This window comes from Rhipicephalus microplus, chromosome 6 (assembly GCF_043290135.1).
Source record: "Rhipicephalus microplus isolate Deutch F79 chromosome 6, USDA_Rmic, whole genome shotgun sequence".
NCBI classification, from domain to species: Eukaryota; Metazoa; Arthropoda; class Arachnida; order Ixodida; family Ixodidae; genus Rhipicephalus; species Rhipicephalus microplus.
In genome coordinates this window covers 135,293,409-135,307,594 of record NC_134705.1, presented here as the reverse complement: position 1 = coordinate 135,307,594, position 14,186 = coordinate 135,293,409, and the positions used below count along the sequence as shown (strand labels likewise).

Genomic DNA, 14,186 nt, shown 5'->3' with positions numbered 1-14,186 from the left:
TCCAGAATTTCCTATTTACTAAGATTTTTTTCTAGCCAAATAATATAGAAGTCTACCTGTAGCTTTATGTAGAAACGTTCAAATTCGCATTATCAAAAATTTTCCAAGGTACCTCAGCACGCTTGCTTTGCCTTCAGCACATCCAATACTTCTTCTTTCACAGTGAAACTAGTTAAAAAACAGACATGTGTTTTTGAAAGGCTTGCCGTATGAATTTTTTGTGACTTATAACAAAAGTGATTATACAAAAGTAGGCTTTCTCCTGCGTTTTCATATATGTTTGTTTTAGCTATATGCTAACTGTACTCTAGCTGTATTATTTGCCTTAAATTATATTGTCACGGGGTCGTGACGTGGCCGAAGACAGGAGACTTCGTGTTAGGATTTAACTGTTTATTTGGGCGAACCTGTGCCCGGTAAACTGAAAGTCCAATTACAGCAGCAGTCTCGCACAGATAGCAGTCTTGGACTGATAGCGGCGAACGGAGCGTCGGCCTTCGATCAACAACTGACAAGCGGCGAAGCGCGTCGGCATTTATACTCTTGCCGTCGAATGTTCTAGCGTTATCGCTGGCGGTGGCGTAGCTTCCAGAACAATCTGTACCGTTCGCACAGTGGGCGTGATCTTATCGAAATGATCTACTACAGTCCGGAACCTTCAAGAAAACTGCAGGTGCGGTTTGCGCTGAGAATCGTGCGGTATTTTCGGACGATAACAAAAACTTGGGAAATGGAACGTGGCAATATATCAACTCTAAAAAATTTATATAATTGCATACGTAAGTTACGTATATATATACATATGAAAGCGAAGAAAAGCTTTTTAAACGAAGCTTTGTCACAATTGCACCGTAACACAAGTGACAAATCGCTGAACTAGAAATATCGGACACTCTCAGATCACGGGATTAATTTGATATTTATAATATTCGGATTTATACATCCCAAAACCAACATCTTATTATGGCAGACGCCGTAGCGGAGGGCCCCGAAATATTTGACCGTCTTCTGTGCCCTAACGTGCCCCGATTTCAAACAGTGCATGGTACTAATCTGTAAGCGATAGGTTGAAGCTGCAGCCGTGCCTCAGATTAGTAGGACACAGTTCAATTAGGGTACTGACCGTTCGGAAGTCTTCAACAGTTCCTTTTTCTTGTGCCGTGCAGCGTAGCTCTACGGGGCAACCACCACTGCGCAGGAAACATCAAGCCGCGCCAGCCTGCCACCGGTGTCGTATCACACGATGCTCTGCTAGGGCTGCCGGTGAAATCCGAGGCACCTGTAACAGTTTTTATACTGAAATAAATCGGTCTACACTGGAAATACGAGATGTAAAAGCACGAAAACCCCCGTTGTATCAATACGGAAATCTCTTTCGGAGACAGCAACTCAAGCTAACACTACGGGTTTCTTGATTGCTATTGAACATATAAGAGAAGTTTGCTAAAACAATGGCCACATTCCGCCACTGGTATATGACTTTCAGTCAGTAATGTTATGTAGCAACATATATTCGAAGAAAACAGCTAACGTAATTTTCAAATGTGGGCGTAGGCTTAGAAGTACTATCCGTGGGAGCGTGGCGCCCTCTCTGTTTCTCTTTTTCAGTCATTAGAAGCACTACGGAGTCGCGGTATAGGATTAGCTTTGAAATTACCGGCGCTTTTGAGAATTCTTGGTGCGTATTTCTTCGTGGAAGGATGCGCAATGCTATTCGCGACATTGTATTTCCACGATTCTACTTGCCTATAAAAAGTTACCTTGCATAGTTACGAATGTTAGAGAAAATAAATAACAGTTCTTGTATGAACATTTAAAAGCTTCTGAGTATGCCTCATTGCTGTTTTATAAAAGCGTCAGAATCTTCTGTTTACATTTGTAACGGCCTTAGCAAAACGAATAGAGAACTTAAGTTTGTTTGGAGCTTATCAACTGTACTAATTATACTGAATTATTGCTACAATCACCTTATTACCTGCTCCAACCGACGCTATACTGAACGATGTGCGGCATACTTCAACTGTGTGCTAAACATCTTCCTTCCTGTAGAACTGTAGGTGTATTAAACTCTCAGGTGTGGCCTGTTTGAATACATACTACTCTCCATTTACTTGGTAAAATAAACAACCAACATGAACGCAAAGTACATTGTCGCACATCGCCAAAGTTTAATTTTGAGGTTTTTTTACTCAACTGCACATACCAAAGTCAGTTCAGGATACAAAACTCAAACATATGCTTTGAGTGACCATCTATGCAACTTTGCGAATTCACTCTTTGAAGTTTTGTCTCGGGAGCTCGCTAACACAGCAAGATATTCTTCCAAGATAACTTCTTGTTAATTCTGTATGTTGCTAAAATTATTTTCCGCTAATTAGAATCATCCGCGTGCCAGGGTACAGGTCCAAACAGATAAGTTCTAGCTAAAAGTAGACGCACCCATTTTTATATGCGACGCATTTTTTAGCGAACTTTGGTGACATTGAGCGTCTCTTTCTATTTAGCCGCTTACGTTTGGATGCTCTCGTGGTCACCCCCTTAACTTGGCTTGAACCAAAATTAGCAGGGGAGGGTAAGATGACTTGACGGATGTGACGTGCAGGTCAAGACATGATTATTGTCACCATCCCGTCACGTACGTCATGAAACACTTCCCGCCAGACAGTGGCACATACCCACGAGCAGGTATGTGCCGCTGGTATGCGGGTATGTGCCACAAGTGATTGACACTTAGTAGCTACCCAGGAACGATGAAAACACACATGGGCAATTTTAACGCATGAACGGTAAGAAATACTCGACATCGGTCGCGTCGACCCAACGAAGGCATAGAATAATTTCAGAGTTACGGCTGGAATCGAACCAAAACATTCTGCGTGGCAATAAAAAATTTCACCATGGAGCTACGCCAAGTCCCAGAACTATTTTTCAAATAGACACTAATCTTCGTGAAACGTCAATAGTAACTAGGTGCAGTGCTGCCTACCCAATTTTATAATCCATTACATATGTACAACTTTGATACAGCCGTCACGTCGGGTAAACGTCAATTCTGGTTACTTGCCGTGCGCTCAAGTGGATTTATGTAGCATTGTCTAGGGCCAGCATGCTCGCGAGCATCAGCGCTTCATATCAGCTTCCTGAGTTGCTAATACGCATGTTTTAGTTGGTATCGGTGTGCAAGTGTAGATAACTGGTTATATAAACATCTACAACTCTTCAACATACGTCTGTGCGTGCAACATTTGTACATATACTTAGCGTTATTCCGGGACGTGTCATTCAATAAAAAAAATTGCAACCTGGTTACCATCTATCCGCATGCTTGGCATAACATCGATTTCCAGGTACGTGGCATCTGACAATTTTTTTTTTATTATTCTCGAAAACCATATAGTCGAAAAGTTTTTACTGCGCTGAAAAAAAAAGAATTGCAAAATAAGTGCTGATCACGGGCTCACACATGCATGTTTATGTGATTCCCGCTGCTGACTGTCGCATGATTCTTTCCAATATATATAAAAATATAGGAAAAGTCAGAAACGCAAATGGCAATGGGTCTCGAAATATATTATACGTATTGCAAAACCCCGCGTGAGAAACTCCACACTTATGACGGTTTCCACTGATCTCGGTCGTTTGAATTTCTTACCATTAATTCGGGTAAAAAAAAGCTCACAATGGGCCAAGGCTGCAGAGTGTGCGTATGTAGAGGCCACTTTAGGTTGGCTGTCATTTCCCTTACTCCTAACAATGGCAAACATTTTCTAACCGCAAATTTGCCTACCATAACATTGTCAATGGAAGACAACAGCTGTGAAGAATCGCCAGCGCGCAGCCCTATGCCCCACTTGTTTTCTGCGCACATGAACTTGCACTCAGTATTGACTTAATCTGAGATTTGTGTATTTTGCACATAGCTGTCCTCTTGAAACCACCAGATTCAGGTTTCTCCTTACTCCACTGCCGCTCACCCTTCATTGCCCCAACCTCCTTAGGTTTTTATTTTGTATGCTTCTTTAAGAGCCAAGTTGTGGTCGCTCGCCGTAGTTTGTACGTCCTGACCAGAAAAGTGCCATCATGAATTGGCACGCGCTCTTTCCATACTCCTCCTCCTCATCGTCATCGTCTTTTACTTCTGGTGAGCTCGCAAAAGACATGGGGCAATTCATCCGGCGAGAAAGGCAGTAATTTTGAACGGCGAGGTAAAGAGGAAGAGAGACAGAAAGACAATGAGAAAAAGATATAAACAAAACATAAAGATACAGAAAGAGGAAATTATAGGGGAGCAGCTTCTTCGAAAGACGAGATTCGAACTCATATACCCACCATCCAATAAGGAGAGCCAAGAGAGTTAAGCAGAGCTTTGTACAGTACAGTGTAGCTCTCACCCAGCACTGGAAAATGATTGAAATCTCGATAATCATGGGACAATTACAAAAGTGTCATAATCATAAACGTGTATGTGCTACCGAAATTGAGTAAATATCACTACTCATTGCTCAACCACTAATAAGAAACAAGACAACAGTTCGTCCAACGCGGCGGCTGCAAAAAGACCCCGAAGAAATGGAAGGCCTACCCTTTCGATGATCCGCCTGTACACGTCTATGAAAGGTGCAATGGCTTGATTTCAGCGCGAGTTTCTCTTTGGAGGTTTGAATGTCCGGGTCTTGTCTGTGACTGTACGAGAGACGTTCATGTTCGGTTTTAGATCAAGTTTGGGCCTCTGAAGAGTGTACATCAGGGTCGTGTCTATGACTGTCTGTGGTTGAACACGAGCATATCTGCAATGAGGATCAATATAGAATCTACTTATCATCTCCAAGGTAACGCCCAGCAACGACCTAGAATTGAGCAACCTAGAAACAATCCGCATCACTTAGCTAAAGCTTAAGAAAAAACCTAGAAGCTGCGAAATTAGTCTTCAGAACTGTCAGGTTTCACTGAGAATCACCCGTTAAATATCCTTGTGAAGAAAGTAAGCGTCGGAAGAAATGAAAGAGGAAAAAGAAAGACAAAAGGGAATGGGTTTTTGTTTCTTAACATACCTGCCCTATCCGATAGACGTAACGATTACATGCCGACAATCTACAATTGCATAATACCGAACAGAGTAGCACATAAACTAAAAAAGATGGGGTGATTTATGCGGCTCATCGTTCGCCCTGAAGATAGGCGTCTTGCAACATATTTCTGCAATATCATTTATGTCCGAATTGTCTAGAACTCCCACACACCCAATACTTTAAACTCGTCTATAGGTGTTATATCTGTACTGATACTAAGATAGCAAAACTACCGAAAAAAAAAACTATGAGAAGCATTTAGCGATATGAATGACAGGAATGGAACCATAGAAATACATCGACATTTTTTAGTATGGGTGTCTGTCAAAACGATGTTTGTAGCAGTTTGAATGTCACACTTTCAATGTAAGAAGCGAATAATTGTGTAAGAAAATTTAGAGCGTAAATAGTTCGCACGTAAATAGGGTACTTTATGAACAACTGATAAAGTAGAAAAGACCGTGGGGTAGCGCTGTTTACCAGGTGAAGCCCGGACATATCCCTCCGGACATTACCCCAAATCGCAATAGGCATGGCACTCGAAGTTTATGTCGAACAATTGTTCAAAAATTTGGCGATCCCACCTACCTTGGAAATCGATGTTATACGAAGCATGCAGTGAGCGTGGGACACTGTTGTAATTGTTTATTGAGCAAAACGTTGTGAAATGGCGCGACAGATATGCAGAAATGTTGTCCGCGCAGCTTATATTGAACAGTGACATAAGTTTTACAAAACGAGTTGTGAACAGATGCGTCGCGATGCCAACAGCACCATGGGTATCAGGAACAGCAGAAGTGATAGGCTGATATGTAGCGCTCACGAGTGCGGTAGGCCTATTCACCGCTACATATATCAACTTCACTGGATGGCGCCTAACTAAAATTTACGTTCACCCAACGTGACGGCTCTATCATATGGGTTTATATGTGAGGTGTGTAAGGTTGAACAGTCACAAACGCCACCACGATTGACGTTTCAGGAGTATTACTCCTGCATAAAGTATGTTTCTAAAGCAGTTCCGAGACCTGGCGTGGCTCTGTGGGAGAATACTTGATGGGCATGCAGGCTGCTAAGGCACGATTCCTGCTGGGACCATAACATTTATTCTTTGCATTCTCGTCTCAATGCCGCCAATGTTGGGTTTTTTAATCACCATAAACTGTTCTCGCCGTCCCCGCCTATAGATATAAACTGTGAAACACATGTATCCCGTACTCGCATACCTGTGGGATAGCACTTGGTTGGCGGGTATGTGTCAAACGTATCTGGCTGGAAGGGTATGACGACATACGCAACTAGATTTTCACATTATTGTTAATTCACCAGCAAGTCATATTCGTCAAACCGTCTTGTCCGCCATACTAATTTTGACTTAACTCAAGTTAATGGGGTGATCACGGAAGCACCAAGACTAGGCGGCTAGATATATACGTAGATAGACAGGCTAAGAATGTCTAGAGTACCAAGCAAAAGTTTTGATATTAATTATACTAGTTCATTTACCATAGGCTCAACTGTGCATACAGTGTGGCGTAGCATAACATACGGCGCGTATATGATAACAGAACACACACTCGTGTTGAATCCCGCGTACGTAGAGTTTGTGCGATAGCAATGAAAAAGCACAAAGAAAATACTTTTTGCACCTCTGGTAGACCGCGTTTCTATGATTCAGTTCAGTTCACAATGGGCCCGCATGTGCTCGTCGAATAGTGATCAAAAGGCTCAGAATCGGGCCGGTGAGACCCAAGTTTGAACGCAAGCTCCGAAAAAGAAATAAATTTGTTTTTATTTAGTGTTATTTATTCATTTCTTGGTGCTAACCAGATCAGCCAGAAAAAGGTTTTTAGGGGTGTGAAAGGCTGTAACAAACCTTGCCGTATTCATCCGTGCAAGGTTTCCTTCAAAACTGTGTTTTTTTTATTGGGAAACATGCTGCCATAAAGACTGCTCATAACTCAATTATCTACCGAATAAGAAAAAGGCTATAAAAATCAGGAGACCTTAAAGCTACGCCTTCAGGAGTTGGACGGAATAGCGACATTTTATTCCAAGCAAATACTTCAAGCCCTTAGACATGAAACCTTTTCGGATTTGCAATGCACCCAGTACGAAAGGGAATGGGCGCAGTTGATTTGCTTGATGTGTGGGGTTTAACGTCCAAAAACCACCATATTGACACAATGTGACTTCAAATTCCGCGCGCTAGCTTGTGCCTTCTAGATGATTTGCGACGCACGAGCCTGCGGGACCCAGCTGCGCGTGAACCGGGTTGGGAAAAAAGAAGAGCGTAGAAGAAGAAGCAGAAGGGAATCCTCGAGACAATCTAGCTGTGCTATTATACTCAGGCACAAGTTCGCCCAGCCTATACGTTAGCGTATTGAAAGAGTTTATTGAAGAGTGCGTTACAAATCTGGTGTAAGTGCTGGGTGTGGTGCCAAGCCCCTCTAAAGTGAAGGAGCACAGTCCAGAGCCACAGCGATTTCGTCCCAACGAGCTGACGCCTGTTCATCAGCGCTGCAGTCGACGCCTACGTGGTGAGGGCCCTGAATTTTCACCTTTATCGACTTCGCTTGGAACATCAACGGCTGTGAACGGGTACGCAACCGACATGACAGCTCAGGTCACTCCAGCCAACATTGTCGTAAACCAGCCAATGCTACCAAAGCCTTTCCACGGCGAAAGCTACGAGGACGCAGAGGACTGGCTTGAGCACTTTGAACGCGTCGCAAAGGCTAACGGATATGGGGAAGAGAGCAAACTTGGAAGTGTTTACTTCGCACTAGAAGATAGCGCACGAACGTGGTATGAAAACCACGAAGCCACCTTCCGGTCATGGAATGATCTTCGACGGGAGCTGCTCGCTGCTTTCCTGAACACAGACCGCAAAGAGAGAGCTGAAGCTGCGCTCCAGACAAGAAATCAGCGCAATAACGAAACTGTCGCCATGTATCTGGAAGACACAACTCGCTTATTCCGCCGAGCGGATTCAAATATGAGCGAAGACAGGAAGCTGCGCCATCTGATGCGAGGCGTGAAGCAAGAACTTTTTGCCGGACTAATTCGAAGCCCGCTGCGCACCATCGCCGAGTTTCGTTCCGAGGCTACTACAATGGAAAGGACGCTACAACAGTGAGCAAGGTTATGCAACCGAGATGCGATCGTCACTTCCTTGGACATGTTGCCACCAGCCTCCGTTAACGGCATGGAAGCACTACGCGAGCTGGTGCGGTCTGTTGTGCGAGAAGAGCTGCAGAGGCAGCGTCTTGACCAGAACGCTCCAATGCTTTGTCTCTGGCCGATGTGATCCGTGAGGAGGTCAGGCAGGTGGTACGCGAACCTTCGAGCAACGCACAGCCAGGGCCGCCAATACAACAGAAGACGAGAATGACGTATGCTGATGTGCTACTACGAGGACCTCCAGGACGTGCGGACGTCGCGGCGGCTACACCTATGCAGTACCCGATGCCGCCGAGCACCTTGCAGCCAACGCCAGAGAGGAGACTAAGGAAGAGGGATGTCTGGCGCACTCCCGACAGGATACCGCTGTGTTACCACTGTGGGGAGCCTGGTCATCTCTACCGAACGTGCCACTACCGCCAGGCAGGACTACGTGGTTTTTCTGTTAATGCACCTCGACCACGAAATGGTGAACGTCCCTTCGAAATTGAAGAATACCTGTCAAGTCGTCAAACCTCAAGTGGCTTCCAACGACACCAACCTCGTGCAACGACAACGGTGAGGTATAGATCGCCCAGCCCCCAACCTTCAGCAAGCTCCCCAAGGTCTCGTTACCCAAGCCCGCGTCGGGAAAACTAGAGTCAGCGACCTGTGGAGGCAAGGCCGCTGTCGACGCTAATGCAGAAAAACCTCCATTGCTGACTGTGAACGACGACTGATTCAGAAACTGGTGCTTCGATAGTGACGTTGCTTCCGATTTACGTGTGTTCGTTGACGGCTACGAAGTCATCGGACTGGTAGATACCGGCGCAGATTATTCAGTGATGAGTAGCGGACTTTCTAAAATACTAAAGAAAGTGCTGACTCCTTGGAAGGGACCACAAGTTCGCACAGCAGGAGGGCACCTCATCGACCCTACTGGAATATGCACAGCAAGAATCGGAATACGGGGTTGCACGTACGTCGCCAGTTTTATTGTGCTGTCGGAATGCTCAAGAGACTTGATTATCGGCATGGATTTCTTACGAGCTAATGGCGCTGTATTTAACTTGCGAGAATCTTCCGTCTCATTCTCGACTAGGCACGCGATTGCTACCTTTGAAACGGAAGAAAACGTATATGACCTTTGTATTGCAGATGATGGCGTCATGGGGCCGCCAAGATCGAGCATATCTGTCGCAGTAAACAACAAAGTATTCAATGAATTCGAAGGATATGCTGAGAACAAGACTGCCTTACTACTCCAAAAAGGGATCTGCATGGCACGAGGCTTTGTTAAGTTACGTGATGGATGTGCAAATGTTCTACTCACAAACTTTGAAAATGAGGTGCAGCACGTTGCAAAAGCAACCATCATCGCCAGTCTGAATGATTTCGTCCAGCTTACGGAGCTGCGAACTTTTGAAACCAATGATTCTGATTTCGAAGACGTGGAGTCTGTCCTTGCAGCCATCGACATCGAGCCAGGCCTACTACCTAGCAAAAAAGAGCAAATAGAGGGTCTTTCAATGGAATTCGCCGAATATTTCTCGTTGTCATCTAAGGTTCGACGCACTCCTGTCGCCAAACATCGCATCATTGTCGACGAGTCAGTGAGGCCAATACACGAGCATCCCTACCGTGTGTCACCAAGAGAAAGAGAAGCTATTGGTAGTCAGGCTAAAGAAATGCTCAAAGACGACGTAGTCCAGCCTTCATCAAGTCCATGGGCGTCACCTGTTGTTCTTGTGAAGAAAAAAGACCAAACCTTACGTTTCTGCGTTGATTATCGGAAGCTGAATGCCGTCACCAAACGGGATGTTTATCCTCTGCCAAGAATTGATGACACTCTGAATAGGCTGCGAAATGCCAGGTATTTTTCCTCATTGGATCTTAAAAGTGGGTATTGGCAGGTAGAAGTTGACGAAAGAGATCGCAAAAAGACAGCGTTTGTGACACCGGACGGTTTATACGAGTTCAAGGTACTCCCTTTTGGCCTTTCAGCACCCGCCACATTCCAGCGGCTGATGGACACAGTGCTTTGTGGTCTTAAATGGCAGTCATGTCTGGTTTATCTCGACGATGTTGTAGTTTTCTCTGCTACCTTTGAGCAACATTTGGAAAGGCTCCGGGCCGGGCTCACTGCGATCAAATCAGCGGGCTTGACGATAAAACCGCAGAAATGTCATTTCGGCTTCCGTGAGCTCCTTTTTCTCGGCCATGTCATCAGTGCAGAAGGCGTCCGCGCAGACCATGCAAAAACTGAGGCCGTAGCAAGATTTCCGAAGCCAACAGACAAAAAGACTGTTAGGCGATTTTTAGGTCTCTGCACCTATTATCGACGGTTCGTTAAAAATTTTTCACAAATTGCTGAACCACTGACAAAAGAGAAAGTGCCTTTTGTATGGCTTGCCGAACAAGAGGATGCCTTCAATGAACTACGAAAGTGCCTTCAAAGCCTTCCTGTTCTGGCGCATTTTGACGAGGAAGCGGAAACCGATATCCACACGGATGCAAGCAATTTAGGTCTTCGGGCCGTGCTCATCCAATAGCAAAACGGACAAGAACGAGTCATTGCGTATGACAGTCGCACTCTTTCGAAAGCTGAGGTGAACTACTCAGCGACCGAGAAAGACTGCCTTGCTGTGGTATGGGCTATCAGCAAGTTTCGACCATATTTATAAGGTAGGCCTTTTCGGGCTATAAGCGACCATCATTCGCTATGCTGGCTGGCTGATCTCAAGGACCCATGTGGATGGCTTGCACGATGGAGCTTGCGATTACAGGAGTATGATATCACGCTTGTGTACAAGTCAGGTCGCAAGCACAGTGACGTGGACTGCTTGTCACGTGCTCCGATTCAACCTGCTGCTTCTGCTTCCACCGAGGATGGTGAAGATTTTATTTTCTTGGGAGCTGTGACACCATCAGAGATGGCACATCAGCAGCGATCCGACCCTGAGATACTCCTCTTGATCAAGTACCTACAAGGACAGCCGGTCGATGTCCCACGACCTTTTGTCCGCGGCTTGTCAGCGTTTGTCCTACGAAACAACATCCTGTATAAAAGGAACTTTGACAACAATACAGCGACATTCCTGCTTGCCGCCCCTTCACCTCTGCGACCAGAGATTTTGGAGGCTTGCCACGACAATCCATCAGCTGGAAACTTAGGAGTAAGCGGAACATTAGCACGCATCCGCACTAAATACCACTGCCCGAAGTTGCTTAGCTCTGTACGACACTATGTGAGAACCTGCCGGGACTGCCAAAGACGTAAAACGCCACCGCTAAAACCAGCAGGTCTCCTTCAACCGACAGAACCACCAGAAGCCCCATTCACACAAGTGGGAATGGACTTACTGGGCCCATTTCTACGTCGTCATCGGGAAAACGGTGGATAATAGTTTCGACCGACTATTTAACCAGATATGCCGAGACTGCTACTCTTGTTAAAGGATCAGCCGTTGAAGTAGCCGAATTCTTCGTCTTTAACATAGTACTGCGGCACGGAGCTCCAAAAGCATTGATCACGGACCGAGGGACTGCATTTACGGCCGACCTGATGAAATGTATCATGAAATTGACGCACACCAGTCATAGAAAAACGACGGCATATCATCCTTAAGCAAATGGTCTTACGGAACGACTGAACAGAACGCTGGCTGATATGTTGTCAATGTACGTTGATATAGAACACCGTACTTGGGATAAAATATTACCCTATGCAACATTCGCCTATAACACTGCGATGCAAGAGACAACACGGATGACGCCATTCCAACTTGTTTTTGGCCGGACGGTAACGACACCTTTAGATGCAATGTTACCTATTGACGAGACGCCCGAGAATTACTATGACGTTCATGACTACATACAAAGAGCAGAAGAAGCCAGACAGCTGGCACGATATCTCATACTCCAACAGCAGAAAACCAACACGCATCGATACAATCTGCGAAGAAGAGACGTCCAGTACGCACCAGGAGACAGAGTATGGGTGTGGATTCCTGTACGAATACGTGGCCTGTCAGAAAAACTGCCTCGCCGCTATTTCGGTCCGCCAGGTCGGCTCGCTCAACTACGAAGTTATGCCAGAGGGACAGGATATTTCATCCCGACGGTGGCATCGCACGGAAACTGTGCATGTCGTCAGGATGAAACCATATCACGACAGGCAATGAAACGCTGAAGATACAACGTTCTTTGACGTTAACGACATCCCCGACGAAGGTTTGTGGATGACTGCCATGCAACCAGTTTGATACAAGCATCGGGACGATGCACTCTGGAAAGGGGGGCAATGACACAATGTGACTTCAAATTACGCGCGCTAGCAAATACTTGTGTCTTCTAGATGATTTGCGACGCACGAGCCTGCGGGACCCAGCTGCGCGCGAACCGGGTTGGGAAAAAAGAAGAACGTAGAAGAAGAGGCAGAAGGGAATCCTCGAGACAATCTAGCTGTGCTATTATTCTCGGGCACAAGTTCGCCCAATTTAGGTTAGCCTATTAAAAGAGTTTATTGAAGAGTGCGTTACAGTATGATTATGAGAGACGCCGTTGTGGAGGGCTTCGAAAAGTTTGACCACCTGGGGTTCTTTAACATGCACCCAAATCTGAGCACACGGGCCTACAAGAAATAGGTGCAGTAACGTGGGTACTTTTGGTAGTGGGATACCAAATTTCAACCATGAAGCCATTATAATACGCATTCGGACACCCGTTCGCAATGGGCACTTGTACCACGTATTATTACTGCAATATTTCATGATCTATTGGAAGCATGTATAGAGGATGTATGTGTTTGTGAAGCATGAAAGCTACTTTCAGTGCATTTTCAAGCAGAGGAAGTTCTTTTCAATGTTCTCGCAAGCAGAGGCATGCCCGTGTAGTAGGACATCCGCTTGCCACGCAAAAGACCTGGGTTCGATCCCCGCTTGGTCCCAAACAACCCTGGTTCAGTGCACACTCTGCACCGAGATTTTTTATCATTTATTTACTTGCATAATTCTCGATATTTCTGCCACAAATAAGATTATTTTTCACTCACAACCAGCGACGCCTACGCTGGAGTTTTTGCGAAACGAGCTCTTTAACGCTGTCGCGTTAATATATCAACGTTATAGTAGATGAGCAAATATTTGTCTAGTAAATGAAGTAATTCAAGCAAGTGTAATAATGCATGAAATGAAATGAACTTTATTTGAACCAGGCTCTTTGTACTTCAGCCCAAAGGTGGGTGGCCTCCTTTGTCCAGATAGCCATGGCTCACTGCCGACACCCGAGCTTGGTTCACCAATCGTAGCTGGTTGTCAGGGTCTTGCGTCACCAGCGAAGCCTCCCACTGGTCTTCGAATGGTTCATTTGGATTGGTTTCTTTCTCTTCGTTTGCACTTGGTAATGACGACGGTGGTAAGTACGGATTGTTGTGACACTCCAGCTGCATGTGGCGCAGAGTGTTGCGTGTGTCCGGAAGGCAAAATTCGCAGTTCAGCCCGAAGGTCCCTGGATACATTGCGTGCATCAATATTCCGAGCGAGTAAGTTCCGCCTTTAAGACTCCTCCATGTCACTGCTTGTTTTCTATTCAGACTCTTGTGTGCCGGTAGGTACCACTTCCTCTGCTTCCTGTACTGTGCCAAAATGTCTGCGTACATCTTCGGTATGCGCTCATGCTCGTCGTGACAGCCATCGGTACGTGTCCCCAGCGTGTCGAAGATGTCTCGGCGTGCATTATCTTGAGCCGCGGTGTGCGCCGCCTGTTTCCTCGCCAGAGACCCGGTGTCTAAAGGACGGTTGTTTCGTCCATCTTGGTGCTTTTTAACACATGTAGTGCCACCTTTCCGATCTTTCCGTTCATATATCTTCTGCACGCCTCTGGCGGATCTGTTATCAAGGTAGCCCGCGTCTTCTTGGATGTATAGCAATGGGCAGGGCTATGCCCAGCTTTTCC

General features: G+C 45.7%; 1 protein-coding gene across 3 annotated transcripts in view; it reads right to left on the bottom strand.

The window, feature by feature from the left end:
* The window catches only part of LOC119167385 (uncharacterized), a 28,121-nt gene extending 26,543 nt beyond the window's left edge, over positions 1–1,578 (bottom strand). Inside the window, exons 1-2 of one of the 3 annotated variants that reach the window (XM_075866653.1) lie at positions 1,532–1,578; positions 1,124–1,279 (exon numbers count right to left, since the gene is read on the bottom strand). The gene's annotated coding sequence lies outside the window, so the exon portion shown is untranslated. The other 2 variants (XR_012884296.1, XR_012884295.1) reach the window with 2 other exon arrangements.
* Between the last annotated feature and the right edge of the window lie 12,608 nt (positions 1,579–14,186).